The sequence below is a fragment of the Myodes glareolus genome, chromosome 11, assembly GCF_982192425.1.
Source record: "Myodes glareolus chromosome 11, mMyoGla1.1, whole genome shotgun sequence".
Taxonomy (NCBI): domain Eukaryota; kingdom Metazoa; phylum Chordata; class Mammalia; order Rodentia; family Cricetidae; genus Myodes; species Myodes glareolus.
This window is the reverse complement of record NC_142036.1, coordinates 54,229,164-54,255,833: the sequence shown is the minus strand read 5'-3', so window position 1 is coordinate 54,255,833 and position 26,670 is coordinate 54,229,164. Positions and strand designations below refer to the sequence as shown.

General features: G+C 43.9%; 1 protein-coding gene across 6 annotated transcripts in view; it reads left to right on the top strand.

The window, feature by feature from the left end:
* The window catches only part of Daam1 (dishevelled associated activator of morphogenesis 1), a 164,208-nt gene that overhangs the window by 21,068 nt on the left and 116,470 nt on the right, over positions 1-26,670 (top strand). The window contains exon 1 of one of the 6 annotated variants that reach the window (XM_087911762.1): positions 26,244-26,327. The exons of the other annotated variants lie outside the window; for them this stretch is intronic. The gene's annotated coding sequence lies outside the window, so the exon portion shown is untranslated. Of the gene's footprint in view, positions 1-26,243; positions 26,328-26,670 lie in introns of those variants that run through there. 6 annotated transcript variants of the gene reach the window in all.

Sequence of the window (26,670 nt, the reverse complement as noted above, 5' to 3'; positions counted from 1 at the left end):
AAATTGTAGATTGAACAATTATTTTTTTCTTACTCAGAATAGAAATCTCAATCTCTTTTCCTCTCTTCTCCCTTCCTCCCTCTATGTGTATGTCTCTCTTACTGTTTTTTGTTGTTTTTTTTTTTTCTGGGCAGGGGGGTGGGGTAAAGATCGAGCCTAAGGTCCTGTACTGGCTCATGCCAGGCAAGCATGCTTCTGTTGACCACAGGCCTTCCTTGTTTGGAGGAATGGGGTAGCACAAGAAAGTAGGTTTTATTCTAATATAAACTTACAATTGTATGCACTTGTCGACGAAAGAGATATAAAACACTCGTCTGCCAATTTTCGATTCAAATATCCCCTGTTAATTCTTATTATAAAACTTAAGGTAATGCTGGGTGGTGGTGTTACATTCCTTTAATTCCAGAGCTCAGAAGGCAGGCATAGGAGGCTCTCTGAGTTTAAGGACATCCTGGTCTACCAAGTGAGTTCCAGGACAGCCAGGGCTACACAGAGAAACCATGTCTTAAAAACAAAAAGCAAAACAGAGTGTTAAGATAGAATTTATAGCTGGAGTCATATTTTGTTACTTTGTATAGGCTTAGTTTTTTTTTTAAAGGACTGTCTCATTGAATCAAGCTTGACATAGTTTTGAGAATACCACATCAGACATTTTAAAAGAGGTGGATAGTTGTTATTTTGTTTGTGTTTATCAAGGGTCTCAAATATATAGCTTGTTTTCTTCTATTGATGGAATATTTTAAATATTCAGGCTTAAAAATAGCAAGTGACATAGTATAGAAGGGAATAATAAAACCATAATTCATTTGGCACTCTGTAGTTGAAAGGCATATAAGTTCTTTTAAAGTGAGGCTTGTTATTATTTTTTTTTAAAAGTTTAACAGAGCGCTCTTGTGAGGAAACCAGCACAAGGAAGGGGAACTTCAGAGCTGTGTTACTGCTGATGCTGTCGGAGGCTCTCTCGGGTGTCCCAGTGTGGGGAGAGTGAGTCAGAGCTCGGGTCACCATTGGCCCTCCCGTCTCAGATGGTTGCTGGACATTGCCTGGCATGTCAAACACGAGAGACACATGGCGCTTCTCCGCTTTCTAGTGCCCCATAAAGCCCTTGTGACCCCTGCTTGCCAGACATGACATACCTCCCCAGCCTTGAGAGGCCGCAGAGCCCTTCTCTAAGCACATTCTGAGCCACAGCAAGTAGGCCAGTGACCTCCGTGATTTGGCATTAGAAGTAGCAAACTATAAAATTTTTTTTTTAAAGCTGTCATTAGAATTTAAGAATCAACTTACCCCATTTAATCCAAGTGGAATATTGTTTCTTTTTTATCAGCCATTCCCAATCTTTTAGCGTAGGATAATTCTTTTTTAATTAAAAAAATCAGATTCCCACATGGCCATGAAGTCAGTAATACTTTAATGCACTTTATTTTTTTACCAATCACAGCATATAAATTTATTTGAAAAAATAAGCATTCTTCTGTGTAGGAGATATTTTTATACATATGAATGCAGAACTCTTTTAATGTCTCTTAATTAATGTCTCCTCTTCCACCATCCCCTAGGACTGGGATTAGGAACCATTGCTTTTTTACCACTTGTTCGTTTTTCCACAGTTTCAGTTACAGTTCTAAAGAGTGCTGTACTAAAAGCAGCCGAAATCTCCATTTCAGAGATAAGGTCAGCGTCTTCATTGCCTGTGCTGTAGAGTCTCAAGATCATGTCTAGAAGGCAGTTCTAGGGAGACCCTTCCTCCCTCCTGGTGACCAGCATAAAGCTGCTTGTCGGCTTTAAATTCATGTCTGTCTGTCTTATCCAATATCCATTTATCTTTATCTATTTATATTGGGGCTTCTGTGAAATTTCATATATGTGAAGGATTTCACAGCAAGACTTTAAAAAGAAGAAGAAGAAGAAGAAGAAGAAGAAGAAGAAGAAGAAGAAGAAGAAGAAGAAGAAGAAGAAGAAGAAGCGAGAGGAAGCAACAGCATTAGAACCGGCTGGTAATCCTCTCTGGTTGAATGGAGGATTTAGGGGTTACCCTATTATATAGCCTTAAAGCCAGAATTATCTGAGTTGCAGCCACTATTTCTCGCCTACCTGCTGCTGTTCCTAAGACTACAGAGGGATGTAATCTGACCCTCCCTCCAGCTGTGAGAGCAGCAAGTACTTAAGAAAATGATCTATCTTGGAATGTCACAGAACTAAACCTATTTCTTGGCTTGTGTCAAGGGTTACAGGGTGTGCGTACCCTACTTGAAAACGTCTGTCTTGTCTGAAAGTGCTCTTCTTTCACTGTTTAGGGTAAGTGGACGATGGTGGAGCTTATTGTTATCCTTAAAAATCTTTTCGTTTCTTTTAAAGTAGCGAAGAGCTTGTACCATCTCCCCGATGCGGCGTGCCTTCCCCATTGTGCTTGGCATAACTTGGTCTTGTCTTAATTTCAAGCTCAGTTGCTCATTTCTTTCCTGGATGATTTCAGGACTCAGCAGGAGCTCTGTACTGCAGTCAGGAAGTGATGCTGCCTCAGGACTTTAGGGTACCTAATGTACTTTGGGCTGTCTTTCCTTCCTGGCATGCTAGCACAAAGCCAGATATTTCTGGGACATTCACCCTATTGCTTGGTTTGTTTACATCGGGAGACTGAGCCTGCGTATGATCCAGGAGGACCCCAGATGTCTGATCAGGGTTTACAAGAGTGCTCTGTTAGGTGGCTGCTCTTCAGCAGGTGGGGGTAGGGGGACCTCCTCTCTGTGGCTGTGGGTTAGTTTACCTTCTTTTGAAGTTGTGTGGGATGGTAGTAAAAGCTTTCTGTTTAGATTCTTGGTGGAGCTGGGCACTGCTGGCCCCTTTGGTCCTTGAGCCGTGGCAGTCAAGGCGGTCATCTCACTTGTAGAGAGTCTTTTCTGTTAACCCGTCAAGCAGCATGTTGCCTTAAGGTCAGAGTTTCAGCTTCGTATCCAGTCACCCAGTTTAACAGATTTGCCCCAGACCCATGCCAGGCTCACTAATATGCTTTCTATCTATATGAATTGACCAGTTCGGGCCATTTTTAATAATTAGAGTCATGTAATATGAGCTCTTTGTTACTAGCCTTTTCATCTTACGTTTTTGAAGGTTTATCCATGGCCTGGCATGTATCAGCACTTCATTTTTTCAAAATGTTTGTTTGTTGATTAGTTTGTTCATTTTATTTATTTATTGTGAGAGAGGATCATACATAGGAAGTGTTCATCTGTCCCACCTGCCAGCCCCCAAGTCACGACATAGAGACCTATCTTAGTTACAGAAGCTTGGCTAATAGTTGAAGCTTGTCCCATTAGCTCTTACAACCTAACCCATATCCTTTAATCTGTGTTTCTGTTATGTGTCCTGGTTGCCTTTATTTTGGACTGTCCATGCCGCTTCCTCTCTGTCTCACTGGCAACTCCCTCTTTCTTCCCAGTGTCCTGTATGCCTGAAAATCTTGCCTTGCTATTGGCTGTTCAGCTTTTTATTAAACCAATCAGAATGACACATCTTCCCAGTGTACAAAAAGATTATTCCATACTCACTATGTGAGTTCTGATCTGGAACTCACATAGACCAAACTAGCCTTGAACTGAGAGATCTGCCTGTCCCTTTCTTCTGAATGCCGGGATTAAAGGTGTGTGCCACCAGGCTTAGCTAGTATTACAGAGTTCTAGTCCATTTTATGGATGTAGCATACCTTGTTTATTTGTGCACATCTGGGTACTTCTACTCTGGTTCTTTGAATAATGCTGCTATCAGCATTTGTTTAAGCTCTGTGTGAACATATGTTTTCGGTTCTCTTGGGTAAGAATCTAAGTATGGAGGAGTGGGATCATGTGGAGTCGGTGTTTTACATTTTGGGGAACTGCCAAACTGTCCTATAAAGTTTGCCTCTCTACTTTTTATTCCCACCAGTAATGAATGAAGATTCCTCCGCATCTCAGATGGTTCTCGAATACCGTGTTTTTGTTGTTTATTGAGTGTTTCCTCTTGTCTATGTGGCTGAGGGATAGGGTTCTGGATGCTAATTTTGAAGGAAATGAAGCAAATGAAAGTCGGATGCTTTTCTGATTGGCTCAGTTATAGCTCTGGGAACTTTCAGCCCGAGCCTAAGAACCTTACTGTTTGACTGGATATAACATTACCAACAATTTTACTTTCCTGTTTTTTTTTTCCTCTCTCCCCAAAATGGGGTGTATGTGTGAAGCTTTATCTTTTTTGGAGCTAGACATGGAGAATATGAACACACATAAAGACCCCTGAGTTATTAAAGCTCCACAGAACATGGCTTGGTTTATGTCAGGAATGATTTTCTAGGATCTCTCTCTTGATGCCTCCCCTTGCCATTCTCCACCAGAATTCACCAAGAGCTGAATCACAGCTCTTGTTCAGTGAGTGTTTGGGAAAGAAACAGTGGCTGGATGCTGGTCAGCTGACTGGGGCTGTCAGCAGGCCAGCTGCGACGTACGTGTGCTTTCCTGCAGACAGCAGCATCTGCAAGCCGAGGGCGTCAGTTTGTCCTGTGTCAACTCAGGATAACAGAACCTCTCGTAGGTCACTGTGGTGGTAAACAGGCAAATGCGGGGTTGTCGGAAATGCTCAGTACCCCAGCAGCAAGCAACCCTCTGCTCCCGTGCCCTGCACAGCCCACCAGGCAGGTAGGCCTGATGTTGTTTCTGATTCACAGATGTGATAACTCCTACTGTCTGCCGGCCACAGTTGATTAGTTTGGATACATGTTGGCAGGCAGCCATAGGTCACTTGCCTGCTGGAATGGCAGTGCAACTGAGAAGCGCGGCCTGGGAAGTCAGCCTTTCTGGCACTCCCCTCCGTTTTCATTCCTGCAAGGCTTTCTGAAAGATGGTTTGTTTGGTTTGCTGTTCACGAGGGCAGAACCCCTCCTGGTTTCTCTCACAGCCTGCACTCTCACACCTGGTTTGAACTGGTCCCTCTCCTGTGGGTGGGGCTTGCTTCACAAGTAGGGTCTAGGTGGGGAATAATGGACTCCATGCCCTCCCATCCATATTTTGACCACCTCTCTTTGATTTGATCACTGCCTCCCCGTTCATCTCCAAAATGCCTCAGATCAAGAGAAGACAAACATTCCTATCTCTTCTCCACTCGTCGCCCCTCTCAGGCCCACTTGTGCAGTAGTCTCCTCAGCACTCTCAGACCAGTATCCCGCTGCATTGTAGGGTTAGTGTGGAGCAGCTGCCTGCCAATCAAACCCATGGAGATTTCCCCTTTATTATATCTATCAGCTTAGTACATCAATTTCAAATCAAATATGAAGAGTTAAATTAAACTATTGGACCTAACAGCTGATGTGTTTTCTGTTGTGTGGTTTCCATAGTAATTGATGCATTCTGCCTGGTTTCTTCAATTGGAAAATTAAGTAATTGGATCTTAAATGTATTTATATCACATATGTCCATATTACACACACACACACACACACACACACACACACACAGGCTTGTTTGTGGCCTAGTTAAAAGTAGATAATACCTTCCCACATCCCCTGAGATTAGTGGGCATTACTCTTGAACAGATACTTTTGAAACACACTCTTCATCTTTCCTTGTATTTGACCTGATCTTGGGAGAGAAAAATTGTCTGAAGAGGGCAGGTTCTTGTGGGGATGGGGCCTTTTTGTTACTGGCCACAGTGAGGTCATAGAGGAAGCTTGTCTGTTGTGCCACACCACAGGTCCATCTCGTTATGGGGCACAGTGACCGACTTCTGACAGCAGAAGGGCTTAGAGTTGTCTGGCATCGGGCATTGCAAACAGCTCTGTCTTCAGTGCTGCGTGAGCGACTGTCTGCACACAGTTCCACCCCAGAACATTTCCTCTGTGCCTGCGGAGGTTTTAACTAGTCAGCAGTTCAGCTTCTCAGGTTCCGCCGACCTTTCAGGTCTTCGTTAGCCAGAGGTGGCCTAGCAGCTGCTTGCTGTATTGGATGTGCAGGAAGAAAGCATTTTCACCACCCTGGAAGTTCTGCTGGACAATGCTGGCTGTGTGCTCACTTGTCAAGACGATGCTTTTTCTCCGTGCTGTGACCAAATACCCAAAAAAAGCAACTTAAGAAAGGAAACATTACTGAGGGTGGAGACACCTATGATCCCACTCAGGAGGTGGAGGAAGGAGGATCGGCCATTTGTGCTCATCCTCAGCTACGTAGTGAGTTCATATTCAGCCTGGACTACGTGAGATTATGTCTCAAAAGAACCAGAAGAGGGGGGTGGAGAAGAAAGAGTTATTGTGGCTTGTGGTATCATGGTGGAGATTGCATGGGGGTGGGGAGGCTCTGTCTGTGCCAGCAGGAATGTACAAGGACTGGTTATGGTGGAGGTTGACCAGGCAGTAGAGGACAGGACTGGAAACAGAGCTGGCTTATCAGCCTTAAATCAGCACAGTGACCCACTACCCAGGGCCTGCATCGCGAAGATTCCACAATCTTCCAACACAGCTCCACTAGCTAGGAACCAGGTGTTTGGAAACAGTAGCCTGTGAGGGCCTTTTCACAGGTAAGACACAGCAGGCTATAGTGAGACATTAATCACAGGAACACAGAAGTTTACCTATGTGAGGCTGGGTGCTGGAAAGCTGATACCGCCCTTCTTAGCCTAGAATGAGGACAGCAATGGACATGCCATTTTTCTCAATTTTCCTTTTCTTTAAAACAGATATTATTTGTATATGTGTGTGTGTGTGTGTGTGTGTGTGTGTGTGTATACGTAACTACGTGCATTCCACTTCGTTAGCCCCAGTTTTGTGTATTTCATTAGGCAGCCTTTTCTTAGTTTTGTTTTTTTTTTTCCTGTACCATTCATTGCTGAGACTTGCTCATAGGTTCAAATGCAAGTTAAAGATTCAGAAACAGTGTGCTGACTTAGAAGTATCAATTTGTGATTCCTTTCACTTTATTATTGGGCTCAGCAGGGTACCATATACTTTTTGTCATTTTGTTTTTTTGAGACAAAGTCTCAGGTAGTATACTCTGGCCTTGAACTTGCCGTGTAACTAAGAATGACCTTGAACTCCTAATTGTCACCTCCATCTTCCAAATGCTAGGATTTAAATGAGTTTGAAATACATCTTGCCTTCTGAATATTTCCAAGTTAAGATGGATTAGCTGTATTACAACTCCATCTTAGCTTAATTAGCATGTATATAAACAAGTTTTATCTACCAGTCTTTCCCATTAGAGTTGCTATTCCCAATCCTGTGGCTGCTATGGTATGGAATAATTAATAGTATGATGAAATTAGATTATTACCATTACCCTACTTTCTAATGGCACACACTTGTATGAATTTCATCTTGCATCAATTTTGTCCTTTTTGAAAATTAGATTTCATTTTTTCTTTAATGCATTTTTGTTGACTTCTAGTTCTTTGAAGATATTTTTAAGTCTGGATATTAACTAACTATCTTATTTACTATAAAATGTGAATTTATAAATGTATAATAAAATTAGGCACAAACCTCTCCTTTCCCCAACTTTCCACATATGACTGCCAAATTATTAAACACTTTTGGCATTTGATGTCCAACGGTTGGAACTGTGTGTAAAACCCCTATGACACACACACACAAAGGAAGCTTCTAGTAAGAAAACAGTGCTTTCTTGTCTATGTGAAATTCTTTCAGTTTCATTGGCCTGGGAATTCCTACCTGTAGACTTTCTCATGCTGTCTGCCGGTGATGGGGCAAACACTGAAATTCTATCCGGATTCCTCTCCAGGCCTAGCCCTGCTCCACAGCCAAGCATATGATGCTGAAGAGGCATCCACACCCCTGTCCCCACTTCATCGCTAGCTGATGTCCAGAGACCTCATAGGTGAGGTAGTGTGGGTTAGCTGTCTTTTTGCCCACCTTTTCCCCCCAGTACTCGTTTTCCAAGGGCTGGAAGTACTTTCCTATAGTGCTAAAGCCAGTGCTTGACCCACCCCTGTGGGGAAGCCTCTGCCGAGTATCCTGGCATCTTGTCCCATGTTTTCTTCCTGGCTGACTGATGCTACAGCAAGCATACTCACTGTGTGGTTCATTTTTTTTATTTGTTTTGTTTTTTTGCTAACATCTCAAGAGGCTAACAATAACTTTTGCTTGGTTTTTAGATAACACTTTACAGTTTCTTCATTAGTCATACCTAGTATCGCCTCCAACAGCACTGATTACTGTGGGTTCTCCAGAAAAACCCAACTAACAGAAAACAGTGAGCTACATAATAGATTTATGTTATCTAGAAGCCAGAGAACCAGGAAAGTTGGTGGTGTGAGTTAGCCTGAGTCGGAAGGCCTAAGAACTAAGGGAGCCATCAGGAGTAGGGGCAATCTGGACTTCTGAATGCCCCTTATGTAACTTATGACATGCTATTTATTATCAATAAATTCGAGTGGCCACACTTCTTGCTCATAAGGGCCAATCCGCATAATACCATCAATGCAGTGGAACAGCGTGATACTTTGTGGATAGGAAGACCCTTAAGATCCCAGGGAGCTCACTTCTAATGTGGGCCTGGAGGGTTGCTCCATCACCCAGGGGGACAGCAAAGGCATGGTGATGCCCTTGTCAGCAAGAAGCAGGCTGCCTTTTGTGGGCCTGGAGGAGTTGGGAGAAAAATGCCTTTCCCCAATCTGTAGCCAGAGCAAGGTACCGGAAGACGTAACATGTTCTCAGGCAGTGAAACCACGCTTACCACTACAGCTGTAATCACTACTTGGCTAAGACTGTGGTGATTTCTTGTCATTATCCAAGGTTTGTCAGATAGGCAAGCTGAATGTAGATAACGGTGTGAATGGAGCCCTGGCACCTTTCTAGTCCTGGCTGGCTCTGTAGCCCTTCTGCTGCAGTGAGGCTTCTGGTTGGCTGTTTCCTGCCAGAGGTGGTTCCCTGGCCTTCACGTTGTTTTCCAGTATCACAGCTTAGACACACAGAACTTGTTTGATTGGATAGACTCAGCTAGAGGCCGATTTCCCCCGGTCTGGAGTGGACCTTGTGTTTCACCCCCATTTTGAGTACTTGAACCTAAGGCATTTGAGTTGGTGTGGGACCAGGTTAACCCTTTGAAACTCTTGGGAAGAATGCATTTATTTTGTATGTGAAAAGGATGTGAAAAAAGAAGAAAAAAAAGCAAAGGGTATGAATTTAGGGGTTGGGGTGTGTTAGATGAATGTTACGGTCCTCTCAGATTTCTCAGTTTTGAAAGAAGCTTGTGTGCCCTGATTTCCTCAGAACGAAACACTCGCTCAACGCAGATTCCGAAAGCTGCTATGTCCCAGGGAGGGCAGGGACAGTTGCTGAGGGGAGGGGCTTCTTCCCTGGTGTGTGCTTCCTTGCTGGCATGGGCTTTTGGCGAGGCAGCTGCCTTTGAGTCATCCGTGTTCCCATAAGTTGCCCCTCACCTCTGCTCCATTAGCTCAATAGCCATCAATTGGTTTGGCAAGTTGGGCATAATAACACTGGTCTCCTGATGCCCTGACTGGGGAGAGTCCCAGCAGACCCCAGGGAGTTGCATTGCCCTTCCCGCCTTGTGAGTAGAGTGAGCATTTCATGAGGCAGCTGTTCATGAGCCAGAGAGCAGACCTTCACCAAATACTCAGTCTACTGGGACCTGGCGTGGAGAACATAAGTCATACATTTCCACCGAAAAGCTATCATGTAAGTAAGGTATGTGCTGTAATAGCCTCCGTGGAGTGGGCTGCCTACTGCCAATCTATTGATCACTGATAGTTCCTAAGCTAAAGCCAAAGATGACTGTGGGCCATTAGGCCACTTTGATAAAATAGTCTTCCCCCCTCTAGTCAAAGTGGCCTTTTGGGCCTCCTCTTCTTTATCCCATCTTTCCCCTGCCCTATACAGCTCTATTTCTTTCATCACCTCGTAATGTTCTTGTGGGTTTGAGGGTTCTGGATTTGGTGGAGATGGGGTTGCCTTGGAGTACAAGGTCTGGTGGCAGAGGTCTTGATTTTAGCATGTTCTTGGACAAGTTTTACCATTGTTTCTTTTGATTCTGTGGAAGGTTTGATAGAGTTTCCTCTTGTAAAATGAGTGTTTTATTTATTTATTTATTTATTATGTATACAATATTCTGTCTATGTGTATGTCTGACAGACATCATTACAGATGGTTGTGAGCCACCATGTGGTTGCCGGGAATTGAACTCAGGACCTTTGGAAGAGCAGGCAATACTCTTAACCACTGAGCCATCTCTCCAGCCCCTAAAATGAGTGTTTTGTTGGGAAAGCCAGACAATAAAATGAGTGTTTTGTTGCCTGGCTTTCCCAGCTGCCCAGAGGGGCTCTGAAGGCGAAAGAAGGACCAGTCCTCCAAAAGGAAAAGTTCAGGACCTCTCGCCCAGGTTCTCTGCAGGAAGGAGCTGTGTTTGCCCCGAGGGACAGAGGACAGGGAATAAGAGACAAAGACAGGAGATAGAGGATGAGGGAGAAGGGGAAGGGAACCAGGGACAGGGGTATTTGTCCCCAGGGAGGAACAAAGGACTGCCTCTGGACAGAGAGAAGACAGATGTGGCACATAGGAAAACGGCAACTTATAAAAGTACAAAGGGAAACTCCGCGTTAGGATGAGGTGTTTAATTTTAATTAATCATGTTAATTAGGTGAGTCAAAGGGGGCTTTTGATTGCTGGGTTTCAATACTTTGATAACTGGACCTTGGTAGTCAGCCTCAGTGGGAGGAAGTGACCAAATAAGGGAAAAGATCTTGGTGGCTAGCTTTAGGAATGTAATCTAATAGTTTTCAGCAAGGCAGAGGGAAACAGGGAGAAGGGCAAGGCTTTCCAGAGCTGTATTCACCACAGTTGAGCTGGCCAGAGTCCCTTCAAACAGAGTCAGTTTGCACAGTACTTTGAATTGTCGAACCCCTGCTTCTTAAAAATAGTAGTAAGTTGCCCGTGCATACCTATGGATTTTGTTATTTCATCGAACTGTCTTATTGGTATGTCATGAAACCTATTTCCCAAGGCACTGGGCAACTACCAGCAACCAAGGCGTCACAGTGTGTGAGCAGTCACATTGCTTGAGGTGTTTTAGTTTCCTAATAGTGACTTTCTTAAAACATTCGAATGGTCAACTTGGTACTTTCTGTTGCTTTCAAGTAGTTTGTGTCTGGACTTTAGGACATTTTTCAATTAAGTAATTTTGTTATAGTGTTCCCTGGGGGCCCCCAGATCGTAGCTAGGCATTGCTCTCCACCTACTTCTGTGGAGTTAATTTGTTCCTCTGTATGAAGAACCTTTATCTACAAGGAAGACTGGAAAGCAAGGGTGGCTTTGAGGATTTAGTGTTCCAGGGAGAAAGTGTACTTGGCCCGTCTTAAATCTCTGCTTAACATTAGCACATTTTGGGTAGGATCAGGGGAGGAGTGGACGTGACAAGAAAATGCTGGACAATTCCCTGTGAAGTCAGAATGCCAAGGAGACCAAGCCAGTATGTTTCAGCAGGATTCTTAGTTCTCTGAAACCAGACACAAAGTTGGCCTTGCTTACCCTCAGTGTGAGAGTCTCCTTAACTTTTTGTTAATGGCGGAGCTGTTGAAGTTGATAAATCTGGGTTATACTCTGAAAGTACATCATAAGGGTCTTTCCTTAGAACCTGGGAGTGGGCCATGGCACTGAATAGCTCCCTATAACATCTTAAAGGATAGTGAGAAGCTCCATAGGACTGGCCCTGCCCAACTCTGGTTACATAGGCACGTGGTAAATGCCCTCCTTCTGGGGAGGTGGTTAGACAGATATGGTTTCTATTTTGCCATAAGATCCCTATATCTGTCAGGTTCTTTTTATAACCCCTCCTCCATATGATTACATGTACATGGTGTACATATGTGGTCATGTGCATATGTGTATGTGCAAGGAGGCCATGTGTCAACATCAGATGTCTTGATGTCCTTGATCCATCTCCTCTTATTTTTGACGCAGACTTTGTCACTGAACCTGTAACTCACCAGTTGGAGAACTGCTGTCTCCACTCTTCCCTTCTCCAAGCACTGGAGTTGTAGATGTACGCCATCCACACCTGAATTTTTTATATGGGTGGTGCATAGCTGAGCACAGGCTTTCAGGCCTGTGTGGGAAGCATGAGATGAAGCCATCTCCCGAGCCTCAATTTTGCAACTTCAGTTGATGTAGCATAAGTCTGTAGGATTAATAGTAAAGCAAACCACCATTTTGTATTAAAACATTATCTCTCCAGAACAGAGCTAATATAGATCTTTAAAGTCTTGTGTTTCAATTCCAGCTTCTGCTTTTGTTACTTATGGATCTTGTCGTCCTTTCATAGAATGACCCTCACTACAGAAATGGGTTTGCACTTGAGCAGGGATCCTGGAGAGAACAACACTTTAAAAAAAAGGTGTGGTGTACTTTTTGCCATTCTTTCATAAGATGACTCTCTGCAGAAATGGGTTTGCCTATGCACAAGGAGGGCGTAATGCACCTTTTTGCTGCCTTGTTGCTGTTCCTTACTTCTGAAAGTAGGCTGCAGGGAGAAGAGGAGAAGCATCCTCTAGATCTCCTTATAGGTCATGTGAGAAGGCTACCTTCTACTCATCGTATACACTTTATTTTATTTTATTTTTTTCGAGACAGGGTCTCTCTGTGTAGTCCTGGCTGTCCTGGAACTCACTCTGTAGGCCGAACTGGCCTCAAACACATAGAGATCTACCTGCCTCTGCCTCCCAAGTGCTGGGATTAAAGGCCTGCGCCTCCACCACCCAGCTTTCATTGTATCCACTTTAACCCAGACAGTTGACTGGGAGAATGCAGGATCTGTTTGTATGATGGTTCTAAAGATCTTGTTTGGGATGGCCAGGGATTAGGAGTGGAATTTGCAAATTCAGTTTGTTCTAACACCCAACATTCCTGTAGTGTCTGTCCAGTCTTGTAAAGACTGTGCAGGGAAGCTTCTCACGTCGGCCTGGAGTCCCTCCATGCCTCCCTGACATGGTTTCTGATTCCCATTGGTTCCACTTGACTTTTTCCAGTGCCCAGAAGCTGCTCACAATAAGGGCTCTTCCACTAAATTTTATCTTGAGGGTAGGGGTGAGTGAAGGAGGATGTGTTAATGTCAGCGCTAGACATACAGAGGATGTATGTATAGTCAGTATATATTGGGTTCCATAGGGCACCCCTATGCACAGATGGCCTTCCCTGTTCCAACAGGGCTCTATGAATTGTTCCCGCTGTCCTCTGCTTCTGCGCCTTCCTGAGACAGCTGAAGCAGGACTGCTATTCCTTCTTAACCCAAGGACCCAAACACCCTGGAGTTGTAGATCCTTGTTATCTTTGTTTGCTTTGATTTCTGGAGTATCACTGGAGTTGCTTGATTTAAAATAGTACAGAAAAGAGAGGAGGGAGCCTTGCATCTGCCACTGGGGAGAAGCTTTATGGTGTAGCTGGAGGTAACTTAGGACATAGAGCAGAGTAATTAATAGACACCTTTTCAAAAGAAATGTTAGAATTGTGTTTCACAAGTTTTTTTTTTCTTGCAATTTACAATTTAATGGAACAGGAACAAAAAGAACCTTAGCAGTAATAATGAAATCTTCTAAATTCCTAGTATGGTGGAAAATATAATCCCAATATCAACATTGCGTTATCCTCTACTCATCTTTATGGGAAAAAAAAAATGACGGTTTTTCACTGACAAAATCCCAAGATCTAATGTCTTTGACCTAAGTTAGACTTTGAGATGTTTTACCAGGAGATAATGTTGGCTTCTCATAAAATTTAACTATCCTTGTCCAGTTTTGTGCTGTCTCCCCACTAAACTTACAAGAGAAAGAAAGGAAAGGAAAAACCTAAATGGAAGAGGAAATTGTCTTTTTACTCTTGGCTGTAGAGGGCTCCAAGCATCACGTGGCTGTTGATGAAATCTGGAAATTCACTTAGTTGAGACTGTTTTGTCGTTCCCACACATTTGGAATGGATGCTGAGAGGAAAATACCTCTGTCGAAGCAGAGGGGCTATTTTTAGATCGCACTCCTATTTTGGATTTCATTGCTCAGAATTTTCCCCTTGGGGGTCAAGGTCATATCTGTGTACCACGCCTGATGACTTTTCCTTATTCTTCTCTGTCTTCTCTGTACCAGAACTACCTGCAAGTCGGCACACGCCACGCACATCGGTTCATTCTCTGAATAAATTGTGTGTTGTCCCTGGCAACTGTGTTGGACATCCTGTGTTGACCATATGTTGGAGATCAAAAGGTTTATTTTGGACTTGTGTCTTGTTTCAGGAATTTGTTTCTCCTGGTCACTAGTACCAGCTCATTGGTAGGATGGACTATCCTTTTGCCTCAAGAAAGCTTGTTTAAAAATATCAGAAAAATAACCTTTCTTATGAGGATTGAATGTGTAGCTCCAGTTAGCCAGTAAGTACTGAAGCTATGTTGTATCAAAATACAAAATCATAAAAAATTTAGTTATAGATCTAATTGCTTTTTCCCTTTTTAACCACTCATAAATTGGGCAGTGTGCATTCTACATAATAGAGTGAGAGCTCATTGGTTAACAGCCTAAAGAGGATCTAGTCCAATGTATGAATCAGGAGACAGAGCAATAGGAAACAGACTGATGGACATCAGCTCATTCCAGGCTCCTGTTTTGTAAAGCATTGGGGACTTCCTTATTATCCTGATTCAGGCAGATCCTACTTTCCGGAAAAACTGGTCTGTTTGGGCCTTTATCTGCTTCCTATGCTTAATATGACTATGGGATTGTTAGCAGGAGTGATCCATTTTGGTATGGCCTAGGCTGTTGAAACCTGTGGGCGCTCAACCTTAACAGTGACCTCTCACAGTTGAATCAAAACATTTAGTGGGCTGACCTTGAAGATTTCTCTCTGTGTTTCTGAGTGTTTTGGCGCAGTTTGAAACCCCAGCAGGTGTAGTGTCCTTAGTTCCAGTCCTAACCCTATAGTGTCTACATGCCTGATGATACTTTTCATAGTGTGTTTTCTGTTACATTTAAGGCTTGCAGGCTGATGTGTTGATTAGCTGTTGATTAGCCCAGTTTCACTGGTATTCAAATTTACTCTCATCCTGAATAAATGCTAAAAATTATATGTGTACCAAAAAACTACTTTAAAATAAATTTCTTTATAATTTATTATCAGCAGATATTTGGTTTGCATACTTATGTCGTATATACTTTGGGTCTTACAGAAAACTTCTTAGTGAAATGTAGTCACAAATGGAGAAAGTTTTAGACGCCCCTTTGTACCTAAAGCATCTCCCTGCATAGCCTAACATACATGACAACTGTTTAGTCATGTGACTTCATGACACAGTGAAATCTTTAAAAGTCTATAAAAACCTTGACTTAAAAACTCCCTCTACATAGCTGCTTGTGGGGGTGGTGAGGGGGCAAAGCTAAGAATAAAATTAAAGAGAAGACCCACATTTACTTGGAACCTGGCCCTTCGTGGATCTATTTATTTATTTATTTATTTATTTATTTGAAGTAGATCTCATAGAAAGAGTTCTCCATTTCTTTACCTACTAGGAGATACTAATGTGTAGTCTTTAGTCCTAAAGTCATAGTAAGAAGTATATAAAATTTGCTTAATTATATCCCTTGATAAAAATGAAGCAGATGGAGGCTTAATCCCATGTTGTGGGTTGGATTTTCTTTTGAGCAAGCCCTCAGAGACCTTTTAGGGATATGTGACTCTGGGCAGTGATTCCATCCCCATAAACTGCCCTGGGTGCTTTTCAACTTATAATTAGCAATTGAATTGAAAAAAAAAATTCTGTCCACCACCACCCATTTTAATAGTAGGATGTTTGAGGTAATGGAATAGTAATATGGGCAGATAACAGCACAGGTCAACCTAAGCTGTCCTCCTTCCTTGTTTTTAAATCCCAGCACTGTGCTAATTGACTTTTACCCTGCAAATAGAGTTTCAGTAGTGATGTAGATGGAACCAACCTCAGGGCAAATCTGTCATTTCCTAGTTCCTTCACAAAAGAGCAGGTGTTGGGACAGAGGTTCTTCTCAGGCCCTTAGAGGTGAGTCTCCTTGGCCACAGGGAGACTGAACTGGTGTGGATATCCTTCTCAGCTGCGGGAATGACTCGGGTAACACTGAGACCAGTGTTACTGGGAGGGGAAACCACTGAGCTTAGAGGTGCAGCACGGCGGAGGCAGAGGCGGGTGGATCCCTGAGTCTGAGGCCAGCCTGTTCCATAGAGCTAGTTCAGGACAGCCAGGGCTACACAAAGAAACCCTGTCTTGAAAAAAAAATCAAAACTAAAACAATAAAAACCACACGGCAGGCTTGCAGTTAGAACTTGGTGTGGTATTCTGCCCGCAGAACTCAGTGCTGGTCATACAGTACGCACTTTGCAGACATCAGCTGCTATCAGACTTCTAGTAGGTAGCTCAGGGGAGTGGGCTGAATGCCTGTGTCTCTCAAACATCTTACTTTTGAAGTTCTAAGCTATGTGAAGTAAGCCATCAGGAGCAAGCCGGTAAGAAACTTGTCTCCATGGTCTCTGCATCAGTTCCTGCCCCAGGTTCCTGCCTCGGCTCCCTTCACTGGTGGACTGTCACGTGGAAGGGTAAGCTGAATGATACCCTTCCCTCCAAGTAGCTCTTGGTTGTGGAATTTTACCACAGCAGCAGGAACCCTGAGGCACCTGGAGCCCGTACCATTTTCTCTCCTCTGTCCAGGCAGGAACGTGGGGAAGCTGCGCTGTTACTTCCAGGTCAGCTTTCCAGCATCTTTTCCAGCAGATTTCTCTGTAACTGGCAAGAATCTGCCTCTGCCTTGTGTCTCACCACACAGGCCCCGCACTGCTTGCTGTGCAGACCCAGGGTTGAGAAGCTTTGGTTCAGGCCAACGGTTATCTTACCCTAGAACCCCTCCCAGCCACTGGTCTTTGTAACGTTAGACTGCTTACTCACTGGGAAATCCGAGTTTAGTCAAAACAGCTCTGCTTGGGCTTTTTCAGAATAACCTTGATTTCGTTTATCATTGAATCTAAAGATGGGAAGTTGTCCTTTCTGATCGATAAATCCCCTAAAAAGGAAAAGGACATTAATGAAGGAGTCTGAGTGGGTGGCTAGTCACCAGCGTGTTGACATTGTCTCCCTGAGAGTTCTTACATTTAGTTTGAATGTGGCCAGCTGAGCCCTATGACATGTCCCTTGGGCCTTCAGGGACACTTCCTTCCAGCCAAAGCAGGCTGATCTCTGAGCCAGCTGCTTTGAAAGAGTTGAGTGGACCATGCATGTGCATGCAGCTGGTGCATGGGGTGGAGACAGACGTTGCTTCATTGAATGAGTAGCCCCACAGGCTTAGGAAAATAGTCTTAATTAGGTTTAATAGGGGGAAATTCTCTTTCATGAAAAGAATCCAATTTAAATGGTCAATTTGTGCCTTTACTGTGAGAACTTCTTCACTCAGTCTCCCTCTTTTTCTTTTTGGTGCCTCCAGCGGTAGCTGTCTCTAGCAGGGCTCTCTTCTTGAGTGCCTGGGCGTTGGCAGTTCCAGGTAATTTTCAGCAGATCAAGGGAAAGAAGTTAAAGTAGAATGTTAATTTTCTGTCCAGTAGGATTTTTAATCAGCTGAGACCGAAAGATGAGAAGTTGCTTTCTTGCAGTGTTAGGGATCAAACCCGGAACCTTGCTCGTGTTAAGTAAGCACTGTCTGAACTTAGCTACAGTCTAACCTTTAAGTGGGAAATTTATCCTGACTGTGATTCTGCTACACTTGTCATCACCACACGACCTGGCTCTTGCCCGTGCCTTTGATCACGGATCACACTCCTTTTTCCTGTCCATGGTTTTTTTGAGGGTTTCAAGTCCCTTTGCTGCCTTTGTGTATGGGCACATCTAGCTTTCCTTCTCAAGCCTTCGGCCTCCGGCTCTAACAGTCTTTCTGTATGTTTTTGCCTGGCTGCTTCTCATCCTGCATTTCCTATGGATCTTCATAAGTGTGATCTTCATGACTTTGCATCTTCTAAAGAGGCACTATCTACCCCTCCAGCATCCTGCCACTCTCTAAATAGCCTGTTCTTTCCATCTGAAATTTCGAGCAGTCATGTTTGTCTCCTTTAACGAGGGCTCATGCTGTCTGACTCCCTGCTGGATCGCTGTCTAGAGATGAACCAGAAGGTGTCCAGTATATGATTGTTAAGCCAATGGAGTACTTTATAATTGCTTTTTAAGATTTCCTCAAGCTTCTCTTGTGTTTTTAATGTACAACCGAAGTCGACAAACTTTCTATAAGCTGCTAAATAGTAAGGATATTAGGCTTGAGAGGAAAAAAAACCAACCACTCAATGTACACAGTGGACTGGCTATGATCCAGTAAGACTTTATTAGTAAATATTGTTGGAAGAGTTGCCAGTTTAGTCCAGGTTCGCCCACCCTGTGTGTTCTGGGTTGTGAGAAGGGTGTGGGTTTGAAGAACTGCTCTCTGGCTCGAGGCCCAGTTTACCTGGTTTACAACTGAGTGGCTGTGTCTATTCCTGCTCTACTTTGAGAGAACGAGAAACACAAACTGTGTGTAAACTTATAGACACATCCCCAAAGAGAGGCTTATCACAGGTGGTGGAGCGTAGGCTGTCACAGGAGAAAAGAACAGGCACTGATCCAGTGGTGCAGAATCGAGGAGATAGCGGGAGAATCCAAAGTTGAAAAGGTTTGTTGGCTATCCTTGGCCTCTGTAAGATTGTGTTTAGGCTACTCTGGATTGATTTGCATAGGCAGTACCCTTAGGAAGGAAGGCCGTCCTAGACCATAGAGGCTCTGCATGGCTCTAAAGGAAGAATGAACTGCAGGGCAGATGTATGATGCCACTGAGAGCTTGTTTACAAGATGTGTTGAGAACCAGGACTGACACAGGCCTTACTGTCTTCAGCAAGACCTCACCACATGTCTGAGCTTTCCCTAAAGCCAAAGAACCCTCTCTTTTTCCCATGCCGCTCCCTGGAGTAGAAGCCAGCTGCTCAGTGGGAAGAGTCTCTGCATGCCAATCGAGACATTTGGAGAATCGCAGATTCACAGTTATATACCAAGGAGTTTTTCTCTGGAGTTAATGTTCTGCTTCTGCAGTTAGTTCTTCCGGACAGTCAGAACTGGATTTGCAGGCATCTTAATGTAAAGCACTAAACAGCATCATTAGAAACCCAAGGCATGGGGATTTCAGTTGTTGTTTCTTGTTTACCAATTATAAATGAGTGTGTATATGTGTGTCCCCGAAGCTATATATAGGATTTTAAGTGAGGCCTCACAGTTATCAAGGATCTGTTCAGAATTGCTCCTTGCATCTCATTTAATTGCTGTGTCTTCAAATTAGTATGTGCCTTGGAGGAAGTGATTTAACCCCTCATGGCTAAATCTCTGCCTATGCAGAGTCCCTTTTGTGATGTGCACTGTGTGATGGTTTTAACCTGAGCTAGATCACTTCAGTTTTAGTGCAGAGGTGAAAAGTAGTGAGGCCTATGCAGCCTTCTGAAGCTGTTGGTATGCTTTCAGACAATAGATTCATAACTAGCTTCTAGAAAGTTACTGGTTTGTTTAGAATGACTCGTGAAGGTGTCAGTGACAGTGAGTGCAGGTATTTACTAAGATCCTCCCTCCTCCCCCAAGACAAGGTTTCTCTGTGTAACAGCACTAGCTGTCCCAGAGCTAGCTCTTGAGGATCAGTCTGGCCTCAAACTCACAGAGATCCACTTGCCTCTGCCTCCCGAGTGCTGGGATTAAAGGCGTGAGTGACCATGGCCTGGCCTACTAAGATCTTTTTATCAGTGAATGTATGGCCACTTAGACACAGATCTAGAGGCTCGAGGGTTCATGTTACTGTTCTGGCCTTGGTAAGATGAGCATCTCAGATGTCTTTTCGCAGTTGTTCCTCTTCCTCCTCCCCTTCTTCCTTTCTGACCTTGTGGATGAGGGAACATTTTGGAGATCCCGAGGTAGAAGTCTTTCTCAGGCTGTGTCTGCTGTAAGGGGCAGACAGCTGCCCTTTCCAGTTCCCGTTCTTTCTGCCCCACTGAGACCTAAGCGGTCTCTAAAGTGCCCCTCATGTTTCGTCTTTTCCAAAGCCTTCTGAGATCATCCTAATTGGATGTGCCTTCTTTACTTTGAACCTCCCGTACTTAATTCCTCTTCCTAGAGTTGCTGCTGTGTCTGTCCCTCTGGGGGGCTGTCGGTCTGTAAGGACTGAAGTCCAGTGTGGTTTCTTTTGTTGTCATCCACCCTATGTGGACAGCCCCGACGTCTGGCTGTCCTCTGTGGTCACCTGCAGGCCATCCTCTTCCCTATCTCCGTGCTGAGAGGCTCCAAGGGCACGAGTGGGATCTGCGCAGTTCTTTGTTTCTAGCTGGGGCCCTTCAGCTGCTTGTTAGATGGACTGAAGCCGTAACTACACCAGGAACAGCGAGACTGTCTTCACATGAGTGTGCTTTACCCCAGTAGATACATCTTAAACATGTGGTGCGCCACTCCACCACGAGAGTATGTGATGGCATAGAGAAGCCGTCCATTGCAAGGATGTTGCAAGGATGCCTGATGTTTCTTCCATCAGAGCCTTGTGTCAAGGACACTCAGCTCCCCGTTGTTCAATTATTCTACAGTGAGTTGACTGGTGTATAGAAACTGTGGGAAAATCCCTTCCATTCTTGTCTCTGCTCTGCTACTTTGAACTGGAGAACCTTGTGGAGCCACTTTAATGCTCAAAAGTAATTACTTAGGGGCCAGGGAGATGGGTCAATAAGGTGCCTTTACCAAGTCTGTTGACCTGAGTTCAGTTCCCAAGAGCACGTGGAGAGAGAGAATCAACTCCTCCCTTCTCTCACCTCATGAATGGGTCGCTGTGCGTGAACATGTGCTGCCCTCCCTAATAAATGTAATTTTTAAAAGACAGTTACTTATCGTTAATAGAAAATAAAAACAGAACCTGGCATCTGTACCTCTTTCACCCAAGACTATATAGTAGAATGCCTGCCTGAGTGTATAGTTCTGTGTTTGATGCTCAGCTCTCCATAAATTGGGTGTTGCATGTCTGTGATCCCAGTCCTGGGAAGTAGAGGCAGGAGGATCAGAAGTTGAAGGTCATTCTTTGCTACTTAAGAAGTTCAAGGTCAGCCTGGGTCATAGGAGTCTCTATCTAAACAAACAAACACGTGCGTAAATAAATAGCCTCCCAAAGGGGTGGAACTTACACTGTTAAGAAATCAAGTGGTGCCCTTTGTTTAACACTGGGCATTTTAGTGGTTATATAAAATACTTAATCCAACTTGTAATTAGGACAGTTGTCTGTTAACCCAAATAAGGGTGCCTAATTCCACCTGTCACACCCACGTTAGAAAAACAGGACAGTAATGCACAGTCACACACAGCTTCCCGCTGTTATGCTTAATTGTTTTCTAGAAGGGAGAGGGGTGTGGCTAATGAACTTTACACCAAAGCAGAGCACAGCATTTGCTTGCTGTGCCCTTCCCTCTCCAGTTTCTTACCTTCCTGGCCTACTCTGACACCTTTCCTGTGACATTTTGCAGCTTTGATAGTGGAAATCCCAGACTCTTGACATCATCTCTAGGCTTTGTCTTGCTGCCTGCTTGTCCCTCCCTGTTCTTGTTTTGAATCACACGCCCTGTCCTTGTCAAACCCTGTGTTTGTGGAGTTAGGCATGCATGGCTAACCTTTCACATTGTAGCCTGTCTAAGAAGATGCCCAGTTAGTATTCTGTCTAAAGATTCCCTAACTAGCAATAAAGGTAATTTTCGCCTTTGAATAACTTAAAAAAAAATCTTTTGAACACCATGTATACTGAAGCTTCTGCTATTTCTAAACTTCAGTGAGTAAATCCTGGAAAGGTGTAAAACTCTTGGGAAGACCTGGCAAAATTTACTCAACCAGAAACTGTTTGAGTAAAGGGGTGTTACATTATCCGTGCACATTTGTGACCAACAAAACCTTTAGAACCTTCTATACAATGAGACATTCATGTTTGGGTTTATGGTTCCATGGTTAGGTTGACTGTTAGGTTGATGCTTAGAAAATAATAAGGCTGTTGCTTAAAGGAATGGGATCTTTCCTTGCTGTCCTCACCCCCACCTCAGTGCCAGTTGTGGGGACCATACCCCAAGGGTTTGCATACGCTAGGCAGTTGCTCTGCCTCTACACTACTCCCACTGTCTAGGCTCTTCCTTATTATAAATCTATGATATCTCCCTCTGTTCTGGTTGTTGTTGTTGTTGTTGTTATTATTATTATTATTATTATTATTATTTGTCAGCTGACATAAGCTAGAGCTTTCTGGGAAGAGGAGCCTCAGCTGAGAAGATGTTTCCCATTAGGTTGCATATAGGCAAGTCTTCAGTCTTCAGGGCAATTTTTTTCATCAATGATTGATGTGTGAGGTCCTGGCCCATTGGCAGTGGTGCCATCCCTGTGCCTGTGGTCCTGGGTGGTAAAAGAATGCATGCTTGGAAAGCCTTGGAAAGCAAGTCAGTAAGCAGTGTTCCTCCCTGGGTTCTACTTTAGTTCCTGCCTCCTGACTCCCCTTTGAGTTCTTGCTCTGCCTTCTCTTTGTGGTGAACTACAGTTATCAACTGAAATAAACCCTTTCCCCTCCAAGCTGATTTGATTATGGTTGTCACAGCAATAGACAGCACCCCAAGCTTGCTAGCGTGGCTGCAAATTGGTGGAGGTGATGAAAACTGCCTGACCCACATGGCCTCTGACATTTGGGAGATGTGCAGTAAGTGCTGGTTCTAATCTGGCTTAACCAAATGGAGCACAAATTGGTGTCTTTCTTTTTTAAAGACATGACAGGGGGCAGAGATCCATAGATCCATTTACATTGGCCCGAAGAGCCAGGAGAGGGAGTTCACTGAATCGTACAGTGGGAAATTCAGGAGGCTCCTGGCTTGAGCTCATGCAGAGCTGGTGGTTAAATGATGCACACAGACCTCACCCCTCTCCCCTTTACTCCGTCCTGCTTTTGTCTTTACTGGCTTCATTTGGGCATAGTTTCTAATTTATGCTAGAAAAGCAACTACTGTAAATTACAGGTGTAGATGGCCCTTAATTATTGTGATTCAAGGGCAAAGCCACACTCTCCTCTGTAACATTCATCTGCCTGAAGACCTCTAAGTCTTCCTGGGTTCTCACACCATCTCTGTGCCAGTCACTCTGCCCAGAGTGAGGGGATTGTGGGTATCCTTGTTGTTGGAGAGGCCAAGACCATGTGTCTACTACTTTGATTAGAGAAACGTGGGCCATCTGATTAAGCTCATAGATGGAGTCACATGGATGAGGGGATAGCCATTCCCACAGGTGTGAGGTCAACAAAATGAGGCACCCCCACCTGCTGTGTATGTGTGTGTGTGTGTGTGAGTGTGTGCGTGCATGCACGAGCGTGAGTGTGCACGCACATTTATGTACTTCTGTCTTTCTCTCTGTGTCTCCATCCCTTTCTCTGTCTCTTTCTATGTTTACGTGTGCTTATGTACTTGAAGAACTCCTTCAGTTGGTTGTGCATGCTTTAAACCTGAGTTCCTGGTTTCCAGGCCCACAGTGTCCTGTGGGGCTCTGAGACCTTCTGGAAGCCACACACATCACTTTGTATGTGCTTACAGAAAACTTTTCCTTATGCTTACAGAATTTTTTTTTGAGCTCATGCTGTATAACATGCCCTTTCCAATAAAACTGGCAGTCTTTTCACCTTATAAGTTTCTACAGAGTTTTTGGCATGCCTTCTGCAAAGTGTTGGGACAGCTGGTAGTTTCTTCTCTCAGCTGTGCCTGCCATAAGAATCTCCTGATTCACCCTGCCCCCTCCAATATCTTCCATTGGAACCTCTCTTGAATGAAAATTTTTCAGAAAAGGCAAATGGTTTTGGAGAATTGTCTAAAATTCTGTGTCCTCAGCAGTTGGAACCAGTTAATTTTGTGAGGTTTTGTGTTTGTAGTTGGATCCCTTACCAACTGTGGTGGGTACTCATAGGCATAATGGGTGAAATGAAGTACTTACTTCCCCATTTCTTCATGATTCTTCCACGAAGAATTTGTGTAACACATTACCCATTTTCTTCCCCATGTGTAATTGTGGGCTAGAGAGAATCCTATTCCATGGGTGGCTGTTCGGACCCGGGTGCCAGCAGGAGCCACTTCCCTGTTTCCACTAAGTGTGCTGTTTAGCTTTGAAAGAGGTTGCCAGCAGTGGACAGAAAGAGTTGGACTTAGTTCAGAGGGATAACTTTGGCATCCTTGGGGCTAGCTTTGACAGTTCTGTGCACCCTTCTTGCTAATCCTGGGTTCAGAGCTTCTTTTGGAAATCACAGACTGTCCTCCTACCCCCTTTCCCAAACATTAATCATTGTATATGGAGGGTTGATGCTCTGATTTCTTGACTGCCTAAGTAAAAGCAGGCGCAAGGTTCTTGTGAAATGGACCCTCTGACTTCAGAATGAGGTTCAAACAGGGCCACAGAACAACCCAAGAGCAGGGATGGGGGCAGCTCCAAGTTTCTGTTTGGACCAATGTTCTTTTTAGCTAGCTAGACCACATTTCTCAGGCAACATTTTAACAGCTTGTCCCTAAAGTGTTGATTTTCTCACACATCTCAGGTGTAAATTCTCAGGGCAAAAACCAAACTGGTCTTTTTCTCTGTTAAAACTTTAGCAGCATTTGTAGCAGTGGACGGATTAGTGACAATGATGATAACAGTAAAGCCAATATATTATTATTTACATTACATGTATTGCTTAATCTGAACAGCTACTTGTTGTCTGGATATTAATTCTTATTTTACAGGTTAGAAAACTGAGGTCCAGACATATAGGCTTGAAATATATGTGGAAGGTACTCAGTAGATAATTGTTGAATGGACACTGACATGGCCAGAGTTCCTTGACACTCTTATGTAAAAAGATGACAATTCAAAGAGCCGCCTTGTTCTGATTACATAGTAACTGAGAACCTACAGGAACTGAGAGGAGGGAGCTGGGAATTGCTTTGATGCTGACCTTCTGACTCTGCTGGTGTCATCACACCCTTAAGGTCAGTGTCCAGAGAAGCTTGGAGGCAGCTCTGGTTGTCCATTTACCTATAGATTGGCTGGTGCAGCATTCTCCACTACTTCGTGTAGACGCTGGCACTGCTTTGTACAGGAAAGAATTTCCATGGAGAGTACTGGACCTCGTCCTGACAAGCAGCTAGGTTAGCTGGGGTAAGAGATCCTCTTGAACCTTCTTGGTCTAAAGTGGCCTGACAGAGGGCCCTTTGAGGGTTAATGGTGTTACTCATACTGGTCAGGGACTATGTAAGTCTCAGGCCTTGCATGCAGATCAATACTCATTGCCCTGTGTTGGAGTGACTTCTCTTCTCCTTAGCTGTAGCTGTGCCTTTTACCCCTCAACTCAGCATTTGGTTTGGGTTTTTCTGCCCTGGGCTGTGTCCTGTCTCTTAGCATCATCAGCACAGCTTCTGTCCAGTTGCTTCATACACTCTATCCAGTGTTCTGCTTATGTGTATGGGAAGTCTAGTGTCTTGTCTGAAGTTCCAGTCATTGTCTTCTAGGGGTTCCTCAGTGCCCTCCTGTCTCAAGAGCACAGGGTCTCCTACTTCTCAGTGCTACATGTTTATAGAACCTGGAAGTTACTGACGAATGAATTGTTATTTAAATAAAACATAATATTTATTCTTGCTTAGTAAAGTTGGGGGGCAAATATGAGCCCAACAAACAGCTCTTCTTTGAAAGCCAGCTGGGATAGAATAAAGAAGTCCAGGGTTCAATGTGGCTGGGAACTCAAGTCTATAAGAATGAAGTTTACATCTGCCTCCTTCACTCCTGTGTGACAAGACTGATCGGGGGAGCAAGGACCCATTAGCTCCATGAATGAATGAGTGAACTAAGAGTGAATGAATGAAGAGAAATTTGCAAATTATCATCTCATATTGAATTGCAGTTTAGGAATTTGTTGTATGTATGGAAGGGGATGATTCATGCCTACCTATAATTGTGCCTGTAAAGAAAAACTGGTTTGGTGTGTGTGTGTGCATGTGTGTGTGTCTGTCTGTCTTTATGTTGGTGGAGTGTCTGTTGGCATCCATCCTGGTTGATTTTCCAGTATGAGCAGGTACAGTTGTTAATGAGAATATTTTCCACTGGCTTTTACCAGGCACTCCCTAGTAAGGCGGTGCCAGGTTTCTAAGAGCAGTGACCTAAAAGGCCAGCATCCAGGCAAGAGCATTTATCAAAATTCTCTTTGCTGTCGATCAAGGGACTCCTGATGAAAGCAGACTGTCCCGGGGGATTGTTTTTATGGGGTGGAAACTACTGCTGGTAAGGTAACTGAGGACTTCAAGGTGAAAACAGGCACTGGGATCCAGGGAGGAGGTGCTGCTATATTTACTGAAATCAAGAAATAAGAATTAGCTGCATTTTTCCGTGTCCTATCTTCAAGTGGGTTGGGTGCTTCCTTGAAATGTAAAATCCAACTTTCTCCACTTTGCTATTTTGAGGTCTTTGAAAATTATACCTGTCTTTTATTTGGGTGTTAACTATTTGGGTGTTATTTAAAAATTGTGTACCAGTGTTTGCCTTTATGTTTGTGACCAGCCGTTTCCACGTGTTGCCCTTTCTAACTTACTCTTCCCATGACTGTGTTTGCATGCTTTTTTAATGT